The 22,691-nt window shown below is 36.5% G+C and overlaps 1 protein-coding gene across 7 annotated transcripts in view; it reads right to left on the reverse strand.

The window, feature by feature from the left end:
• The window catches only part of LOC106078264 (synaptotagmin-7-like), a 465,097-nt gene that overhangs the window by 135,523 nt on the left and 306,883 nt on the right, over positions 1-22,691 (reverse strand). Inside the window, exon 1 of one of the 7 annotated variants that reach the window (XM_013239127.2) lies at positions 4,268-4,928. The exons of the other annotated variants lie outside the window; for them this stretch is intronic. The gene's annotated coding sequence lies outside the window, so the exon portion shown is untranslated. Of the gene's footprint in view, positions 1-4,267; positions 4,929-22,691 lie in introns of those variants that run through there. 7 annotated transcript variants of the gene reach the window in all.

The following is a 22,691-nucleotide window of genomic DNA, read 5'->3' on the forward strand; positions in this document are numbered from 1 at the left end:
GACAAACTAACACAAACAAGTGTACCACGACACAAACAAAACAAGCAAATTAAAAAAAAATTATAAAAAAAAAACAAAGCTTATTAAGGGGAAGAACTCCTAACTTACAACTATATCTCTCAATAATGTAGAATTTATTTCTCGTTTTCGATATGAAACAAAATTATTTTTTTTTTACCAATAATTAAATGACTAATTATTTAATTACTTAGTCGATTCATGTTTTGTTAGGTACAATAAACAATTGCTTCATTTTAAAAGTATCATTTGATCCGATAATGCGTGTGGGAGAAATAGCGGTACAAATTATATAAGGAGAAGAAACCCTACATATTTAGCTATATATGTAAATACCAATGGATTAATTTCCATTGTCGGTATCAAATAAAATAATTAATTACCAAAGTAGATGAGGTAATGCATGAATCAAAATTTCACAGAAGATCACTCTTAAACCTAGAGATCTCCAACATTTGTCTCCTTGTGGTCATTAATATCTAGAATAAACTAGCTTACTGTTTCCTTTTTGTCATTGGTAACAATTATAAACTTCCTGTTTCTTTGTTGTCATTAGTAACAATTATAAACTTCCTGTTTCCTTGTTGTCATTGGTAACAATTATAAACTTCCTGTTTCCTTGTTGTCATTAGTAACAATTATATACTTCCTGTTTTCTTGTTGTCATTGGTAACAATTATAAGCTTCCTGTTTCCTTGTTGTCATTAGTAATAATGATAAACTTGATGCCAAAAATCTACTCTTCTGTTTTATGTCTTAGTTCTATATACAAAAATATTACAACTATTACGAAAGACGACCATAAGTTTTTTTCCCCCAAGCATTTCGGAATTAAAGAAACACAAACTGTTTACAATGGGGGCTATGGAACCATTGGCGCCCAGGGAAACCTGAAATTAAAATCATTTTCTATTAGTAAAAAAACAACAACCTCGACAGCGCCTCAAGCCAGACTGTGCACAGATTACTACACTTTCAATCAGAAAGAGAAAAAAGGTCAGGCGCCAAAACGTTAGCGTCAAAATGGCGGCGCTGCAAAGTCATACTTTTGACACCCTTTGTTCAAGACAGCTAGAGGATTCTGGGAATTTATACTGTTGCGACAATTAGTATAGGCAGTGTGGAAACTATTCTAGAATTTGCTGACTACAGGCATATATAGATCTACATATTGATACATAGAATCTAGTTAGTTAAATGCTGGCGTGCGTGGTAGACACTATGTCATACTGACCTGGGCAGCACAGGTCGAAGGTCAGATTACGTAGAAGCCAAGAGTGGACACTTTGTCGATTCAAAAGCGCGGCTTTAGAATGGAATGCAAGTGCAGGGTTCAAGCGTGAGTACCCTGGTCTGTAATCCACTCACACGCTGCTCAATTATCTCTGTAATGTTTACTCTATCATTGCGAAACACGGGAGTGAAGGGGGGCGGGGGTGGGGCTGTAGAGACTAGGCAGGGGGGGATGTTGGGGGGAGAGGGGCGCAGCGATTATCGACAGAATTGATGTTGCTGGTGGGTGACTTGGAACCATTGCTAGAGAGAGAGAGAGGGAGAGAGAGAGAGAGAGAGAGAGAGAGAGAGAGAGAGAGAGAGAGAGAGAGAGAGAGAGAGAGGGAGAGAGAGAGAGAGAGGGAGAGAGAGTCAGTGTGAGTGAAAATGTATAACTGTGCATGTGTAAAGTATATGTGTGTGTAGGTGTGACAGAGGAAGGGAGATAAAAGGGAGAAGGAGACTTAGTCAAATAAGGTAATGAAATCACGGACTCGTTAGTACATGGTATTATTGATGGCAATGGTGGAAAGAGGAAAACAGGAAGCTACCAACTTATAAACGAATAAAAAAAAGCAGACTTTATATCTTAAAATGTATACAGCGAGACGTTAAACCTACGTTTTAAAGAGAACAAAAGAAAGCCCTAAATATTGATACACCAGAATCAGTTGGACCATTACAAGTCTTTACCAATAGAAACGTACTTATAAATCTATTTTACCTAACTATGCAGAGTGATCACTAACAGATCCAGAAATTTTGAGTGGGGGGGAGTGCGATTTTTTCCCCCAAACCCTGACCCTAACACCCAGTAAACCCTAAGTACAGAGAGGCAAACATTTTGATATACAGAGAACACAGGACGATTTACTTTCGCATTTAGATCTATATCACAAGAACGGATATGCCAGTAGAGCCTACCCTTGTAGACCTCAGCATCTGGAGTTAGACTTAAATATACAAAGCAAGGAGACAAACATTTTAAGAGAGAAGAGATTATGAACTTCTTTATTTTCGAAATGTAAACTTTCTATTAATCATTGCCTAAGAAGTGACAGCTTGTCTTTAAGTCATAATAAATACTGTATGATCGTGTGTCCATATCAAAACATAACATGTATCACTAAATGTGATCTTATTTTATCTTATATAATACAGACGTTACTTCAAAAAAGAAGATGATTACGTCCTACGCGTCATGCATTTAGTCATGCATATTAACCAATGACTTAAATTCTGCCAAGTCACTGGTTTTCCTGGCTAGCTCAGGCAACCCATTCCATGCTCTAATAGCACTAGGGAAGAAGGAGTATTTGTACAAATTTGTCCTAGCATATGGGACGAGGAATGTGCCTTTATCTTTGTGTCTTTCAGAGTATTTTATTAGATTTTGTTTTTGTATTTGAAGATTATGATTCAGTGTTTTATGAATGATTGCTACTTTACTTTTGAGTCTTCTGTTCTGAAGGCTTTCTAAATTTAGTGATTTTACTAAAGGTGTTACTCTAGTCAAATGTGAATATTCGTTTGTTATGAATCTCACTGCTAACTGCTCACTGATTGGAGAGTTCTCTTTTTGTTTCATGTCTCCTACTTTTTAAGAGGAAACAAAAGTCACATTTCCATAGATGTAGGTAGATAGATAGATAGATAGATAGATAGATAGATAGATAGATAGGTAGATGGATAGATAGATAGATAGATAGATAGATAGATAGATAGATAGGTAGATAGATAGATAGATAGATAGATAGGTAGATGGATAGATAGATAGATAGATAGATAGATAGATAGATAGATAGATAGATAGATAGATAGATAGATAGATAGATAGATAGGTAGATAAATAGATAGATAGATAGATAGATAGATAGGTAGATGGATAGATAGATAGATAGATAGATAGATAGATAGATAGACAGATAGATAGATAGATAGATAGATAGATAGATAGATAGATAGATAGATAGATAGATAGATAGATAGATAGATACATAGATAGATAGATAGATAGATAGATAGACAGATAGATAGATAGATAGATAGATAGATAGATAGATAGATAGATAGATAGATAGATACATAGATAGATAGATAGATAGATAGATAGGTAGATAGATAGATAGATAGATAGATAGATAGATAGATAGGTAGATAGATAGATAGGTAGATAGATAGATAGGTAGATGGATAGATAGATAGATAGATAGATAGAAAGATAGATGGATGGATGGATGGATAACTAGATAGATAGATAGATAGTTAGATAGATAGATAGATAGATAGATAGATAGATAGATAGATAGATAGATAGATAGATAGATAGATAGATAGATAGATAGATAGATAGATAGATAGAAAGATAGATGGATGGATGGATGGATAACTAGATAGATAGATAGATAGACAGATAGATAGATAGATAGATAGATAGATAGATAGATAGATAGATAGGTAGATAGATAGATAGATAGATAGATAGATAGATAGATAGATAGATAGATAAGAAGAGAGAGAAAGAGAAAATGTAAATGTATGCTATTGAGGCTATGATCATGCCAAGCTCAAAATTCTCACTCGCTAGAAGTGATTAGATTTTAAACCAAATCAATCAGTTATTTGGTAGAGACTACATTATGACTAGCTGCCTGAAATTTGTGTACCATTTGTTGCAGCTGATCTTGTTTTTGTTTTGTTTTGTGCGTGACCTTTCCTATGACTGACATTTGCTGTACATGACATTTATCGTATCACACCATTTTAGATGCATACATTTCACTTTCATGACATTTGTTTTGTTTTTTTTGCATGACATATAGTTAAAGAAATCTCAGACAGGGGGGGGGGCTACTTTTTCCAAACCACAGTGAGTAAAGACATTCAACGACTGGCCCCATCGCTCCCTACTCACATGATAAACTTCCATTCTTTTTCTTTAGCTTTTAATTCTCATACCGCTATACTATTTGTTTACCTCCACGAACTGTAGCGCGTCAGACACAATGGCTAGGATACAAGTAGAACAACTTATCCACTACAGCGAATCACTAATGCCCACCATAAACAATATCAGAACACTTTGCCTCATCCTTATCAGAGATCAATTCATTGAACTCTTCAACTCCTAGGAAAGCTATATGATTCTGTCACTTAGAGAAACATTCAAATCCATTCAGAATTGATTTCACATCGTCTCGTGTCCATAAATTAATGCGAATCAAATTTTAATCACATTTTGTAATTTGGGTTCCTTTGAATACAGAATAAATCCACTTTTATCACATAGATTGAAATTCTTTCCTCAGATCACCCCGACCTTACCTCAAAGCAGTCCATAAATAAAATATCACAGTCGCGCCGCTATCAAAATTGTGGTCGGCTGTTCCAACAGCCAAAGTGACGTCCCCCCACGGTTATCGACTTGAAATAAAAAAAAAAAGTCACTCACAGCCGTACAGCGGCATCCACGGCGCGGCTGAAACTAGATCTAGTACTCACGATCAAGAATGTATGGCGGACTGATGAGAGGACTTACACTGTGTAAGACACATCAGAGTGTAGTTTATTTTTTTCCTCCATTCAATAATGTGCATACATCGACATGTGTCTATGCACTCCACACACACACACACAGACCACACACAAACACATGCCGATATGTTAGGTGTTGGGTGGGGGAGCAGTCGATTTAATGACATATGTCGATAGTGACAGCAGTATTGCTCCAGGGACGCACAAAGCAACTGAAGCGATTTCTGTCAACTGACATTCCCAGCGCACACACACAGATACATTTACACACACTCTCATACACACTGGAATATGAACAGTAAATCAAGGCAAGCCTCGCTCCCCTCTCCCACAGATACACACACATACTAATTAAACTCCAGAGCAATCATATCCTTCCCATACAGAACTAGCTATTCCTCAGCTTCCAACTCTAGCCCGGGGTCTTGCAAATGTCGTCAATGACATTCCAGCCTATTCCCCAAATGTCACTGGTAGACTGCTTAGAAAAAGGATAATATTCCAAGAAACAAGATTCCTTAGACTGCGCTAATGTAGGGAAAAATATGACCCGATAGTCATTGTATTGTTATAGATTATAGTCAAATACACTTTGGACTCTATTCATTAATAGCCATTTGGACAATAATTACAAGACAAGCACTCTCTGCTATAAAACCAATTCCACAGTAGACATTATCCTTTTATTCCAAGTGACATTTTTCTATTGTCAATGCCTACTCGGGTAAGTCGACGTCAAATAAACATTGTTTCAAGACACTACTCTAAAGTTTTATGATCACATTTGGAGAGACACTAAATTATTAAAAGACATACGTAGTTCAATGTGCACATGTATATTCATGAATTAGTGGGTATAAGTTAGTCTAATATGGCATGATCTCCCGGAGTTTATGGAGTTGCTTCAGCTTCGTTGAATTGTTCGCTGAATTGTTTGTGCTAAACTGTCGAAGAAATCTGTAATTTTATTACTTCTCTTGGCAGAGGATTCCTTCAATTTAGGCTTTTCATCGCTATATATTTTCTATACCTTTTCCATTTAATTTCTATAAGGTTATATGTTTAACTGCTTTACACAATTGTGATTCGTCAATGACTTCGTAGCTAAGAAATCATGGGATCTTGCGACGAACTGACCAACCCAATTGGACATTGCACATTGGACAAGACAATCTACGTGTCAATTTTAGTAACAGGGGATCTACTGGCTGCTGTAAACATAACTACATCATACCATCAAGAAATACTTCCTTTTATTGTTAAGTTCAGGGACCCGTTTTAGACTCGCACGACTATGTTCAGACTAGTTCGACTTTATAGGGCTATTAAATAATTTAGATCTTATGTTGCTTGTTAATCTCTTAGTGTGTAAAGAGAATTGAAACTCACAAAAGCACGGGTTACAGGTATTTTGAATCAATTATTTCTGAAGATGTGACTAGTATTGCATTGTAAAGTCTGTAAAGATATTTTTTTTAAAACTTAAAGCGAGGCCAATCAACTTTTCGGTACTAATATTTAATTTAGCCCAACCGGTCCATTTAGGCACCGGTCCACCGGGCATTTGCCCGGTTTCCAATATAGCCTGTTCACCACCAACTGTATATATATTGATTCAATAAGATGGGACATTGATTTTTAAATCCACTGTTGTAATAAGCTAAGCTGCTAAGGATATTTGATGTTACATCGTTTAAATTCCTTGAAAAATTGTGTGATACATTGTTTTGATAAGCTGTAGATCTTTTGTGATAACTTTGTGTTTTGATACGTTTGGGTTATTTTCTTGCAAGAGCACGCTTTTATCTAGTTCAATGAATGCTCCCTTGCTGCTCTTTTTCTTTTCAAATAGATTTCCAATAGCTGAACAAGGGAACGTGGCCCGGTTCCATGTTTGCAGACGACAAAAAAAAAATGTCTGCTGAGTGTCATCTTCCGCCAAACGTGTCTCACTAAAAGCCTCATGCCCTGTCAATGACTCCCATGTCGAAAGATGGCACATGTCAGCACCAGAGGTGTGCATGTCTCGCTATACTGACTTAACCAGGGAGTCTCACGGTATTGTCACAGAGCTACATATCTTATCTTATCTCATATAATAAAGGCGTTACTTCAAAAAAAAAAAAGACGCGTCATGCATATTAACCAATGACCTCCAATGTATATGTTTTAACAACAATGGAAAACAAAGACAAATTCGTATCGGATCGGACAGACAGACAGACAGACAAAGTGAGTTGATATAAACTTTGTAATTATCAAATACTTTTAAAGACTGAAAGGAGGTAAAAATGTGTATGGAACATCTGAATTAGAATGGAAAAAAATCGGCGCACGGAAGCAAAATGTTGGCCATTCCTGGTCTAAGTGACTAAGAGCTGCTCTAATGCCCTTTCTTTTTTTTTTTTTTGTTGTTGTTCATATCTGTATGTAAAGGTGAAGTGCATGACTCTTAAAAAGTTGAATTTTTTGATATGAATTGTGGGTGTCATTACATGTAAATAAAAGAAACCATTTGAAGAACACGAATTTAGATTTGATAATAAGTGAAAATCATATTTCTTTGTTAACTATTAGGATTCTACAAAAATTAAAAGTTTTGCTTGAGATATTAACCAAATAATACCTATTTCAACTATAAACAATATTTCGGATAAACGCGTGTTTCAGACAGTTTTAATGATCATGATATTATAGACATACAGTCAGAACGACATCGACCTCGTAAGTCCTTATCGCACCGCTGGTTGTCCACTGTGTTGTGTATAACAATGTTTATGTAACCAATTCTCCTGGGAAAAAAATTGCCAGTTGGACTTCATATTATTCACTCTCCAATATAAACCAAAACCTTTGGCTCTGATGAAGCAGATATTGTGGAACATTCAATTATGACGACTTCGCGCTCAAAAATCTTCGTCACTTTGTTTTGTTGTCCCTTGTGTTGTGTATATGATATTGATGTAATTACACAAATACTGAATAAAAATAAAGGGTTTATGCTTAACATCGCTGCACTTTTACTATTAATTATCCTATATCTATAAATATCATCATCAAACTCTATTGGGGTGCGGGCTTGAAAAGTTCTAATCCTCCTCTGCTAAAGCCTTGGACAGAAACCCCGCAATCCTGCCTATAGCATATATGTCACCATTTAGGTCGGGAATGTGTGGTTTCTCAAGCCTGTCGAGACGGAGATCAGCAAGTCTGGGGCAGTCAAACAGAATATGAAACACGGCTTCCTCTTCTTCCCCGCAGCGGGAGCATCGTGAGTCGAAGTTTGGCCACCACCAAAGTCCGTCCTAGCTTGCTCAAGCCTGGATAGCCTCCACCTTAGGGAAGTGCGGTCAGGGCTTCAATCAACATAGTGGTTATAGCTGTACACATGTGTTGGCAAACTCAACACACACGCGCGCGCGCACACACACACACACACACTAACTCTTCTCTAAGCCTGAGATTATTTTTTTGAGAAGTTAAACCATCTGTTTGTCTTTTTGCCTGTTCTTGTTTTGTTTTGTTATGCTTGACGATAATTGACCCTTTACAAGAAGACATTTAAAAAACAAAAGAGGAGTTGGGTTAGAGGGAAATGGAGAGATGTCAAACAGAATAGACAAACAAATATTTCTTGACTGTGTGTTACATCAGCATGAATGCAGCACAGACTTACAAGAGAAGAAATAATGAAAAAGAGATTATGAAAGGAAAGGCAGAGAAAGAAATAAAAAGAGACAAAGAAAGAGATAAGGAAAAGAGAAAGAGATAAGGAAAAGAGATAAGGTAAAAATAAAAAAAATAAGGAAAATAGAAAGAGATATTGAAAAGAGATAAGGAAAAGAGATAAGGAAAAGAAATAACGAAAAGAGAAACAGATATGGAAAAGAGAAAGACATAAGGAAAAAAGAAAAAGAAGAGAAAAGAAGAAATGAAAGGAAGAAAAAGAAAAGAAAAAGAGAAAAAGAATATGTGAGAGTAAAACATCAAGAAAAGAAAGAGAGAACGAATTAAGGAAAAAAAGGAGAGAGGGAGGGAGAGAAAGAAAAGAAAAAAAAAGACATGATAGATACACTGAAAAGTGAAGCGAAGAATGTTAATAGTTTCAAAAAAAAGTTTTTTTCGATGCAACTCACAAGATTCTTATGTTTTATTGATTTTTTCCCTAAATGATTGGCATTGATTGAGTATCCAAGAGTGTGAAAACTAGCTGCATACAAAAGTTGTCGGCGCCAACTCCCGCTGTAGACTTAAAAAAAACAACAACAACAGAACAGCAGCCAGAAGTGTTCTCAGCGTTTTCCCCGTGCTGCCTTTGTACCATGACACTGTTTTGTTCACCACAGACATCTGCGAGACGAATGTAAGGCGTCCAAATTATGTCCAATTATGTGTTCATGGGCTACATAACTGTATAGTAAGAGTCACGGGAGATGATTTCTATAGCTGGTGTATATCACACACGAGAATAATTCACAAGCATTTTAATGCTATTACATTTTTAATATTTAAATTCAATGCACATTTTGATACCTCACATCTTGTTATTGTCCATTCGTCATATCTTGTATACATTTCATTGTAGTTCAAAGTGACGCAACTGCGCTCCAAACTCCAACTCGCTTCTGTTTACGCCATAGGAACGAAAAATGGGGAAAAGATACAGCCTGATTTCATGTCCGTCTCAATGTTGAAGTATTCATCGTAACACAGCGGTTTTTTCAACCTTTTACGCTCGGCGACCCCTTTTTACAATCCCCCACTCTGCTGCGACCCTCCCCCCCCCACACACACGCATACAGCAAAAGAAGAGTAGACAATAACAATCCATATTTTCGATGGTCTTAAGCGACCCCTGGCAAATGGTCATTCGACCCCCAAGAGGGTCGCGACCCACAGGTTGAGAACCCCTGTTGTAACACAACATCTTGATTAGCTTTAGAAGTGTCGCTGACTCTGGGCAAATTGTTGCGAGATCCCTTATTCTCTTGCTATTTTCTAGAGTGATTCTGTTGGACGTTATCAAACTTTTTTTTTAAACGGCCACCTACGCTTCGAAACGTGGAAGGTTGAAAAGAAGCTGAGCAGTGATGGCTGAGAAGGATCCTACAAATAACATACCGAGATAATGTTACCGAGAAATCCTTTTCCACACAGGCATTCGCCAACTAAGTGAAGCGACCACTGAACGTCGATTGACATTTGTGAGACATAGCATTAGACAAGCTGAAACACGTTTACAAAATCAGCCTTAACATGAGGGCCGAAAAGAAGAACGCAAAAACATGGCCGTTCTAGCATGTTGTCACACCTTTTTAGAAGTCCTGAATTTCAGGGGCATCAACTTGGAAGTGGCTGTAAAAGTCGCCTTAATCTGATTTTTGTGGAGAGAGCTTGCAGCTCTATGCTGTATTCAAAGTTGTTTCTTGGCGAAGCCCTGGGCGCCAAGCGTTTTTCTACATTTCTAAACTTCAGAAACTCTTTCTCCTGGCGTCTACAACGTATTATTATTGGAAGATTACAAGTCAACTAGAATTAAATGAAGAAGGTTTTTGAACATATTGGTACTAAACTGTGAGAGACATTCGAGGAAGTAAGTTTTATTTTTAAAAGTTGCATATTTGGAAAGTTCATATTTCCGACGTGGGTGTCACCCGGTGCGGTCCGCACCCCCCTATTGACGCCACTGCTGTTCACATTCAGTTCACATGATGCTCATAATGTTCACATTGTCTGGGAACATATAAACATACCAACTCTTTCATACCTAAATAAGGATAAAGAAGTAAGGCATTAAATCTCGTCAAAAAAGCTAATGAAAATATAGATGTAATAGAGTATAGGTTATATGCAACATAAGTAAGCTTGGAAATCGATGACTATGTTCGCTCAAAACTGTTTGCCATGTACAGCACCGTTAACCTCTTGCTTGCACCTGTTACACTCGGCCAGTAACGCTACGTCCTTATACATTTCAAAAAGGTTTATTCGTTCTAGACCCAAACTCCATCATGAAGATGAAAGGTGGACAGGGCACAAACTAGGAACCCTCGTTGACGACAGAACGAAGCTAGTCTGCACAACCTACCGCAAGCAGAAATTGTCGCCGAAGATCATAAATGACGTCATTGACCTAGCTCATAGTCTCGAAACCAAACGGAATAAAAGCTCCCCCAACGTCAAGCGGTGTGATGGATCGTCGGTTACGAATTTTTTGTCATATTTAGGGCGCTAAAAAAAACATTTAGGGGGGTATTGTTCTGTACAAGCACAGTGGGCTTCATGCCACCCTCTCTCACGCCCCTCTCATCCCATCACCCACACATTTCCTTCCTCCCGTATATCATGTTCCTTTCTCCTGGACTACGTTGGTCCTCAGAGGCAGTCGTGGCTGAATCAAATATTCGTTTGTCTTCGGGTAAAGAGACAATAAATGGAAATGAATAAATTTAGCCTGAGAAAGTTTATGCTTAAAACGATGTTCAGAATCAATACACACGAACACACATACATACATCAATACACACATACACACATACATATAATATGCACACACTCACAGCCACACTCAAATATACGCAAACTGAAAGACACATAGTAATATACACACACTCAAAACCACGCAGAAATACACACACTCTCACAAACACAAAGCCCTGGAGAAAAGCCTTTTATAAGAAGTTCCACTTTTGTTTTAAAGTACAAGTTTGTCGAAGGAGACGGCGAGGGACTGAACGACTAAACTTGTGAATATATACAGATAAATAAACATTTATGTAAAACTTGTTTCTGATATATCAGACCTCTACACATATTTTAAAATCGTTGCGAGAATGATAAGATGGACTCACCATTTTTCCATAAAATTAAACAAATATTTTGATACTTTTTTTTCAGACCCGTTGATAAGAAGATCTAGATAAGATAAACGGATATAGGTTATCAATATTAAAGAGGTTTTCATGTAGTGGTGTAGAACCTCCAACACACCTTCCAGGCAGGATAATATTGTACCAGGGCTGGCCATACATATTATGAGGCCCAGGGCGAAGTTTCGTTATGCCGTTATGCTATATTTATGAGTAAAATATTTTTTTAAACCCAGCACCTTTGTATACCCATCAAATCTCCCTTTGGCTTGTAAAAACTTGTAATACCCGCGGGTTATATGCGCGAACTCACGGTACCTTTACGTTAAAGGAACATCTGTAATTGATAAGTTGATAAAACACTTAGTACAGGAATCAGTCATTGGTAAAGAGACACTTAGTACAGGAGTCAGTCATTGGTAAAGAGACACTTAGTACAGGAGTCAGTCATTGGTAAAGAGACACACTTAGTACAGAAGTCATTCATTGGTAAAGAGGCACACTTAGTACAGAAGGCAATCATTGGTAAAGAGGCACACTTAGTACAGAAGGCAATCATTGGTAAAGAGGCACACTTAGTACAGAAGTCATTCATTGGTAAAGAGGCACACTTAGTACAGAAGTCATTCATTGGTAAAGAGGCACACTTAGTACAGAAGGCAATCATTGGTAAAGTGGTACACTTAGTACAGAAGTCATTCATTGGTAAAGTGGTACACTTAGTACAGAGGCAATCATTGGTAAAGTGGTACACTTAGTACAGAAGTCAGTCATTGGTAAAGAGACACTTAGTACAGAAGTCAGTCATTGGTAAAGAAGCATCTATCATGACATCTGGTAAAGCGAGAATTTACCTCAGAATCAATACTCACACGTTTAGGCTAGTCCACTCTATATGTTGGCTAGGGGGGGGGGTGCCTGTGAGTTAGTCGGTCCAATCAGTCAGAATCAATTGATTAAAGACACGAGTAAGACGTTTCAGGGAACAAAAAAAAATACGTCCAACATTTTAACGGATGTTCCAAGAATCGATACGAAGCTAAAAGAACGGTGTTTGCTACAAGGAGAGGGGGGGGGGGATATGTTTATGAAGGCATGTACAGGATTTACATTTATTGCTTATTGTGAGACACTTAGTTAGTATTATAAGTTTGTATAGAGACGCACCATAGTTGACGGACTTTGAACGCGACTTAGTGCCGTCACGACTTAGTTGGGTTAGAGACTACTTAGGTAAATATAGTCAGTTGGTGTTAGGATTTCTTAGAGATAACCCGATTTATAGACAGAGACTCGACTGTGACCTATTTCCAGTATTAAACTATCATCAGTGTTATACAACAGTTTGGACAATGGTCCAATCACTTTTGTGGACCAGTGGGGCGGGGACTATGGGATACCTTTCCGTGCTGTGAATGGTAGGGCGACGTGTTAGCCACTGAGTTATTCAAGTACTTATAAAAATAAAAGGCTTTATAGTCTAAAAATTTCCATAGTTTACAAATTTTGAGCCGACGACTCAAGCCTTGTTTCCCCAAATGCCTATTACATTTTCTATATATAACAAATTGATTAATTACGATTTATTGATTAGCTAATAGTTATTTTTTGTCATTGTTTTCATAGACAATGAATAATTATGCAAATTTACTAACTGATGCGAGATTAGGGAGAAGCGGGAGAAATTACGTGTAGAAGAAACAGCTTTTTATCTTTTGACTTCAGTTGTCGAGCTGTTTTCATCCTAGGAATCCTTGGGCCTTTGCCTCTTTTCTTTGCCTCTTTTTTGGGCATTGCCTCTTTTTTTGGGCTATTGGCCTCTTTATTGGGCTTTTTTTTTTCTTTTTTTTTTTAAATAAAAAAAGGGTGCATATTTTATTAGTAAGCGTACAAATTTAGTAGTTACATTTTAAAGTACAATGATTGCAAAACATAGCAATGCATATAGTTACATTTAGGTTGTCATAATATTTAAACGTTTTAAATTGCTTTGTATATGGCATTATTTTTTTCCAATAGCATATAATGAATATTTTTGAAATTTAAGATTCTTAAAATATATGTGGTGAGAATGTGAACAATAGGTAATTAAATAGAAACAATCAAAGAGTGAAAGTAGAAACTTAAATGATATTAAAACATTTTAAACATCGTAGTCACATTTTCATTCCACTTTGTCTACATTGCTTATGGTTGTTTCCTTTGTGCTTTCCTACATTACCCCAGTTCTTTATATTAACTTCTATCAAACGTGCATACACATCTATGTGTGTACACACTTATGCGAACATAGGCATTTAAACATTTATATTGTTTCTTTTGTTGTCTCCCTTTTAATGACAATTTTTGATTTCCTTCCTTGAGATTTGGAAAAACTACTTCCTCATCATCAAGGTGGAAATCCTGTCTGCTAGAGTCAGTATATCGGGAGTTTCTGTTCAGAAACAATTTCTCTGTGGCTTTTTTTTGTCACAGGGACCAATTAGAGTCGTAGTGAAAGTTATTTTATATGTATCTATATATCTATATATATATGTATATATATATACTTTTTTTTCTTGAATATTTTCCCCCTTCTTTTTTTTTCTCCCCCTTTTTAAATTTTTCCTCTTCCCCTCTTTAATATATTATTTCTCTGTAGACTGCACAAGCATGCGCAATATTGACAATGGTAGTGGAGAATTTTTTTTTTTAACAATAGTAAAAACTTTGACATATGTAAAAAAAACACAAAAAAAACTTAGGATGAAACTAAATAATAAGTTAGTAAAATTTGATGTTTTTTTTTTTTTAGAAACCTGATATGGATCTTTCACGAATGGAAAATATATAAGGATGAATTTTACATGTTGTAAATCCAGAATATGCAATAGAGAGAAAAGCTTTCATCTATATGAATAAATATAATTATGTAATACACATCAAACATGCCGAATATATGTGTTCTCTTTTATGATAATCATCGCTGTCAGGTAAGCTATGTGTTTGTGTGTGTGTGTGTGTCTGTGTTCATTTTACGTTTTGATTTACATACGTGTTCTTCAAGTTTATAAGATACATTCTTCATATATATATATATATATATATATATATATATATATATATATATATATATATATATATATATATATACATTTATACATTAAGAAAAAGAACAAAGACCACAAGTTGGATAGTTTTATAATTGGAAGATTACGTATTCTCAAAGAATAAAATTGAAGGCATAGCTTTACAAGAAAGATAGGAAGGATTAAAAAACAAATTATAACAAATACACAAAAAAAGAGGCTTATGCAAGTGAAAGAACTGCACATTTCTCAATAAATTAATTTGCTTGGTATCTCAAACAAAGGGAAGAAATATTTCTTGACTGAATTGATGGTGTAAGCCTAATTAGTCCCCTTTCCAAGGGCAAGGAACTAGTACTTTACTGAAGTGGTGGTGTTATCTGAATGATTCCCCTTTATTGATTGTCGTCTGAGGCTTATTACTAATTTAAATACACAACTGATCCAAACTAACGGATACACTTAATACAATCTTTTTTTTTTTTTAAAGTATTGTTTATGTTGCTTGTTTGTCCATGGTTCATTGATCAGCAAAAAACGTTTGATGTTAGCAATATGCCCCGAAAAGTTCAAAGATAATTTTAGAACTTGAAGAAAGCTCTGAGTAGCAGCTTTCTTTTGAACAGCCACGAATAGACTACTTAAAGGAGGTTGTCAAAATCTGGCGCTACTTCTGCTATTTCTGAGTGAATTCGTCTGCTTGCGCCAGAATGTATCCAAAACATGAATTCGAAAGATGGATGAAATGAAATAACAGCTCTAAAAATGCGGACATTTCCGCGGTGTAGGCCAACTTTTTCGTGATCAAAGAAACGACGCCAAACAGGAGGAGATGTCCTCTTTTTGCCGGACCTTCCGTAAACCAAATTGGGAACTACTGAACGAAATTGCTATGTACTTCTGGTGGGCCCCCGATGACAAGCTAAGAACCTCCGTTTCAATCATCTGACCCAACGTGATTTTTTTATTTTGTTTCGATGATAAGGGAGCACACTCTAGCAGATAGACTGGCTGCTGGACACACAAACCCGGAAGTTTGATCCCAGCAGACAATCTGATTACAAAAACGTAGATTTACATAATGGAGATTCTGAGAGTTAAACATTCGTAAAATATAAAAAAAGCTAACAAATAGATAGGTTCTTGGTCAGAAATACTATAACACTATTTAGAAATACAGTCGATTTCGGTTCCTTGGACCACACCGATCATTTTGGTCCTATCAACAGATTGGTCCGATCACACTTATTTGAAATGTGTTTCAGGTAAAGTTCGGTACTTTAGGGTTCGGTCCGAATAAGTGGCTATTCGGATTAAACCAATGGTCTCCTTGTACGGACTGAACTGTAATTAAAATCAAAACACTCGCTCCTCAGAAATAGTCAATAGTATTAGGAAGTGCGATGTCAAACGTATAATGCGGTTATTTTCGACGACGTTAGATCTATATTATAGACGTCACATTAATGAAAGCAAAAACCTAAAACCCTAGTCCCTATCCCTGTAAGTCTATGTCTTCTATAAGGACTAGACTAAAATAAAAGTTAGAGGGCGGTGTTTAACTCTTTTAATGCGCAACCAATCCTTTTCAGTTATCAGTACCGAATCGTTAAAAGTAAATGATTTCATGTGCAACAAAATCGAATACACTTACTATGTTACTTCGCTTCATATTTTGTCATTTCTTCTCCAGATAATATTCTTCTCTTCTTGTAAAATCATTTACAGCATCGAGGATAGATACAATTTATAAATAAAATCATTGTTATCTAAAGGGTAAGAATTGAGTCCTATAAACTATATCTGTCAATATTTTACAAGTTATTTCCCTTATTCGATATCAAACAAAGTAACCAATAAATAATTGACAATTAAATAATTGTTTAAAATACCAATTGATCGCAGAATGCGAGAGGGAGAAAAAGCGTTAACAATAATATAAGAGGACAAAACCCAACAAATTTAGCCATGTAAGTGAATAATGAATATTAGTTTCCCTTTGTTGCTATTAAACAAAATAATGACTTAATTGTCTAATTGGTGATTCTTGTCTAGTCTATGACAATGAATAATTGTTAGGAATTTCAGGTTGGTCCGAGAAAGGGATGTGGGATAAATAACGACTGCACACTTTTACCGGACAGACAGACAAACAGACAGATTGAGTCTTTGTCAAAAGGTACCACAGTGGTCTCCCTGTAGCCATAAGGCCCTTGAACTTCTCTACTTCTCTACTCTTTGCAGAGCGTGCCACTTGTGGAGAATCTGGATGTATTCCACTAGATTCTCCTGGATGTAGCGCTGAAACATTTCGCAACCACAAGAATGTGTGGCTGTGGAGTTTGGTCAGTGACTTCAAGGGCCAGTACCCATCAGATAATTATAAGAAAGATAGCGGGTTATCGTTCTTTACCCTTCATTCAAAAAAAAAAGAAAAAAAAAATACGTGATCAATCATCTTGGTCGTCACGAAAGCTTTAGAAAGAGATATTTAGAAGTCAACATTGAGATTATAAAAGAGATTTAAATAGAGGTTTGACACAGGAACAGGGAGAAATCTTTTTTTTTTTCAAATCAATTCAGAAATTAAAAAAAAAAAACGCTTTTACTTTAATGGATAACCAGACTAAATTTTCAATGCATGAAAGGAACTCTAAAGGGACGTAACAAAATATTTTGATTTTCTGACTTATTCTGTAGGGAAATGAATAAAACATGGGGAAGCAACCCATACCATCAAATAGAGATTATTTTAAAAAATCGGTTACTCCCTTATCTTAAAAAACACGACCAAAAATCTTTGTGTGTCATCCATGGGGTGGGGAGTGGTAGCCACACATTAAAAATAAATGTAAAAATGTAAACAGCTATGTTGGCGTATAGGTGCGGGTTTATCTCTGCCAGCGTTCCTTTCAACAATGTCTACAATCAGTGCTTTCAATAATGAACTATCCGCTCTATAACAAATGTCCAGGCTAAAGGTAATTAGGAGATCAGACTTCCCCCAACACGATACGCTTATTGGTTTTTAGAATCTAAAAAAAAAAAAAAAAAAAAAAAAAAAAAAAATTAAAATCGATGAGTTAAAACCCACATTTACTCCGCTAAGCTCTTGGAAGGTCGATGCCTAAGTGTCAATAGCGCAGCTCCTGAGAGTTGTAAGGACTCTGTTTGCTCACCGAAATGCAGCATTGCACATTGTTAAATGTAATCTAGTTGGTGAACTGCCCATGAGTTGTGATTTTTGTTCACATTAAAAGGAAAACAAGCAAATTATAAAAATAATTCAAATGCACAAATAAAAGGCTAACTCAACACTTACAGCTCTATATCTCAATAGTGTAGACTTTATTTCCCTTTTTCGACATAAAACAAAATTATTAATTACTAATAAATATTTGACTAATTGGTTAACGTTTTAAAATTGATTTGTGATTTGTTAGTGACATTACATAATTGTGTACATTTTCAAATTGATCCGAGAAAGGATGAGGGAGAAATAATGTGTTCCAGATTTGAGCCAGACAGACATATAACAGACAAAATAAGTTGATATCAACTTTGTAACAAATTAGCTAAGTCGAAGTTATTTTGGATAAATGGTAAGTTCATTTTCTGTTTCTAAAAGCTGTTTCAGTTTTATTCAAGTTCTGAATGAAAAAAAGGGATTACGCCTACACATATACAGTTGGACAAGATGTCCGGAGATACACCTAAACACACTTTAGTTGGACTGTCTACAGCTGCAAACCAATAAAGGTTTAGATGGACTAGCTGTCTGGAGATAGAACCAAACAAATGTTTAGTTGAACTAGCTGTCTGCAGCTAAAATCCAACAAGGGCTTAGATGGACTAGCTGACTGCAGCTATAACCCAATAAAGGTTTAGTTGAACTAGCTACAAGCAAACAAACCTGAACACCAACACTCATATTACTACTGTGTAAAGTGGTTCAAGAATAAAAGTCACGTGACAAGAACAAAACGTCCAACTAAAGACATGTTGAAAAAATTTAATTATAATAAAAACTGTTTTTCTTTGGATTCTGTTAAAAGCATTAAACAAAGAACTGCTATTTGATGGTCAAACCTATTGAAAGTAAATAAGTAAATACCACATACAAAAGCAAGCGATAAATCCGTAGCTCAAAGATAGATCAGAGACCCTCGGGACAAGCCGTTGAGGACCCCTGGCTTTTCTCAACTGTCACCCACGCCTCTAAGGAGCCCTCAGTAAAGAGCCATCGCAAGCAAAGTGTGCGGGGCTGGGGACATTTTTTTTTCTGCTTTCTATATGTTAACATTAAAAGGGAACTCGAAGATCGATCTATGGGAGTCCTGCAGCTTCCATAATCAAACCTATAATTAGATAGAATTCTTCGCTCCGGTTTTATGAGTGAATAAAATATTCAAGTAATTTTATTGAAGGGGTGGCTATAGCCGACGCCATTGAACTGGCGTAATAAAACTTTCCTACTTATAGAGGGAAATGTAAGCAGAATAAGAATAGAGAAATCTTGAAATGTTTTACTCGAGAAACCACATGAAACATTTCGCTCTATATACACTTGTTAGAGTTCTATTGGGTATTTTGGTGAAGACTGGGAGTTTAAATTTCGGGATTTTTAGGGCGCCCCTGAGTCCACCCAACTCTAATGGGTACCTGGCTTAAGTTGGGGAAAGTAAAGGCGGTTGGTCGTTGTGCAGGCCACATGACACCCTGTTCTTTAACCGTTGGCTAAAGAAACTGATAACCTTAACATCATCAGCCCCATAGATAGCAAGGCCTGAAAGAGGAAACTTTAATTATTGGGTAAGTATAAGATGATAAGTGGCATTTTGAAAACTTAGATCCACTGTTTAAAAGAGTATTGTGTGGACAGCACTATTGCCAACAGACTTTACATATCAAAAAACCGATGTCGGGCAGATGCTCAGCATGAAGGAACTGAGATTGGTCAGAGGAGAAATTAAGTCACACAGATTACAGCATCAGGATTTGAACACTGGGACTTGAAGAACAATCTCTCTGCCGCTACCTAAAATCCTCGTACACACTTTAATACACATGGTATGATGTAGGATACATAAGGTTTTCAGTGGAGCCCTGAGTAAAATACTAAATTTAACGTTGTGTGTGTGTGTGTGTGTGTGTATGCGTGCGCGTGCGTGTGTGTGTGTAGATGTGTTGGTTTGGGGGGGGGGGTGTAAATCAACAGTAACAAGGCAGCAGTAGCAATTAATCCGAATTATAAGTTAGTACTGGCGCAATGATGTTAAATTTTAGAAATACTAAACAGTTCAACCCGTCGACAAAAATCAATGTATTTAAAAACTTTTTATTTTTTTTTTATTGAGCTCAGATTGTGTGCAAGAAAGAGATGAATGAATGACTGTGAAAGAGAGGCAACTCTGTATACTACAAACGATTGGTTCGCTAAGCAGGCTTGTTTAAAAAAAAATCTCATATGTGGATATGATATGGGCAGATAATCCATTTATTATAGCAAGTCGTTATTGAACATGTTGAGTTTCACAGTAAACAAAATCGGATCAGTCATACATCAAAGTGTACTGTGAAGAATAAATGTCCGATAATAAATGTATTGGAATAGAGCTATATTGTCAACCTTTTTAAAATTATTGTTTTAATATATATATATATATATAATATATATGATTATGTTTTAAAATTATCACATATAATATAATATACTAGTCGACCTACGGCGTAACATACACCGCTACTCTGCAGGGCCGTTGTTAGGCCACTGCAACCTATGCGACCGTAATGAGAACAGCACTTTCATAGTCCCCGCGCTTATTCTAGGTGTAAATTACGAAATTAAACCATTTTATAACTTATAATAGAATTCCCTGATCTGATCTCCTAAAATTGCAAAATATACGAAAAACTCCTGGAAATCTCGGGAAATTATTATAATGTTTTGAAAACTCATAAAACTCTCCTGAAATATGGAAAACGCCAACCATATAACCCGATAAAAAAAAACGGCATTATGCACTACCCGTAATTGTGGATTCTGGTGAAAGAAGCTTCTCGCGCCTCAAACTATTGAAGAATTACTTGAAATCAACAATTCTGGAAGATACATTGAAAATTTTGTAATTCTTGCTATTGAGCGTGATCTTTGTTGGAAACAGAATTCTTATGATATACTGTATGACTTCACTACACGCAAGGCTCGTAAAGTAATTCTGTAAATAGTAAAGAATGAATAAAATGCAGAGAAGAATTTATTTTCTAATACAAACTCTTAATTTTCATGGGTGAATACAGAGTACATTACTTGTTCTCACCCCCCCCCATTTAATGCCGCTAAAGTTACGTGGGATAACTCTAGTTCGACTTGCAGAAATAAAAGAGTGATCTTTCCATGATTTCTTGGTGTCCAAACTGTTGAGCCATGAAGAGAAATATATATATATATATTCTTCTTCTTCTTCTTCCAGCCAGCTTTATTGCTGCTGAGCTGTGAGCTCTTTTGCAGACTGTGCCAAGGAAAAAAAGTGTGCTGTTCCAAAGGACTGTCAATGCCGGGGGTGAAAGTGGTGATAAGCACCCACTTTCCAAGAAATGCTCCCATGGCTTGCGTCTCTAAATGCCTCTGACAGTCAAATCCAGCTCCTGGCCTTCACGTGTGATTTTCTCAAAAATCCGGCGGAACCTGTTCTTACAAACTGACAGGAGAAGGGATGAAAGGCGGAACACTGGCGCCTCAGAACCAGTTTAGCTTCGTGTTGATGGGGCACGTCAGCCTAAATAACGCAACCCATCTAGGAGAAGGAAAACTCTGACTCCAAACCTCCACTCTGTGGCGATACTCCCCCGTGTGGGTATCGGGGCTTGGAAATGACCAAGAGAAATAAATAACCCCACTGCCTTTCCACTTGCATTTCACTAAGTGAATAATAGTGGACCTTCCCCCCCTCTAGGTGCTTTTTGACGGAGGTCTGGATTGCACTACACCAGACGGAGGTCCTTGTCTCACTACATTCTAATACTAGACATAAACCCAACATGAAGTGTTTTTTTTCTAAATCTGGTGAATGTGATATCGTGAAGGGGCCTGGATCCAGGATGTGACGATTCCACAGAGCATACCCAGGGCACAGTCCACTTTAAGCTTTCTACTGCAGAAAAGTTCCATTTGGAGAGCTCTATGGATGGCGGAGAATTGACCATTGGCCAACCCCACCTTGTCCCATGGATATTCCGGTTACAGTCTACAGACCTATATGTTTCCTTTTGTGTCAGTATTGGAGAAAATTGCCAAGACCGAAAACTCCCTTAAAATGCGGGGACTATATATTTATATATTGTAAAAAAGCCTGAGGAAACACCCAGCCTACACTAAATATATATATATATATAGAGAGAGAGAGAGAGAGAGATTGTTTTATGGGAGTGCTTCAGATAATTAATTATCATATACGATTTACAACTCTATACTTTATACTCTACTTATCAACCGATTGTATAGGAGAGAACTATGTACAAATGAATAGAAAGAGAGCCTTACTTAGAATTAACATCTCTCTTTCTTTCTTTTCTATTTCTCTCCATTCCTACCTATTTATCTCTAATTCTATAATGAACAATCAACCTTATTATCAACTAATAGATATGCACATACAGACATATACACAAAACACATATACTCTATTCTATCTCTACTTAAATCCTAACCACGGTCAGTTCTGAGCGGGTATAAAAGATAAGCATTCAATGTTACGCATGTCGTCGAAGAGCTGCCCGCACTGAATTATCAGTTTCCAAAACTAAATTTGCGTGTGACACAAATTTCCGATTAGTTTTGGACAAACCAAATAAGGAAAAAAAAAAGAAAATCAAAAATAAATTTAATAATCTCGCTGGCCTAATTAGATTTCCTTGTTTGCAAACGAGG

The sequence above is a fragment of the Biomphalaria glabrata genome, chromosome 6, assembly GCF_947242115.1.
Source record: "Biomphalaria glabrata chromosome 6, xgBioGlab47.1, whole genome shotgun sequence".
Classification (NCBI taxonomy): domain Eukaryota; kingdom Metazoa; phylum Mollusca; class Gastropoda; family Planorbidae; genus Biomphalaria; species Biomphalaria glabrata.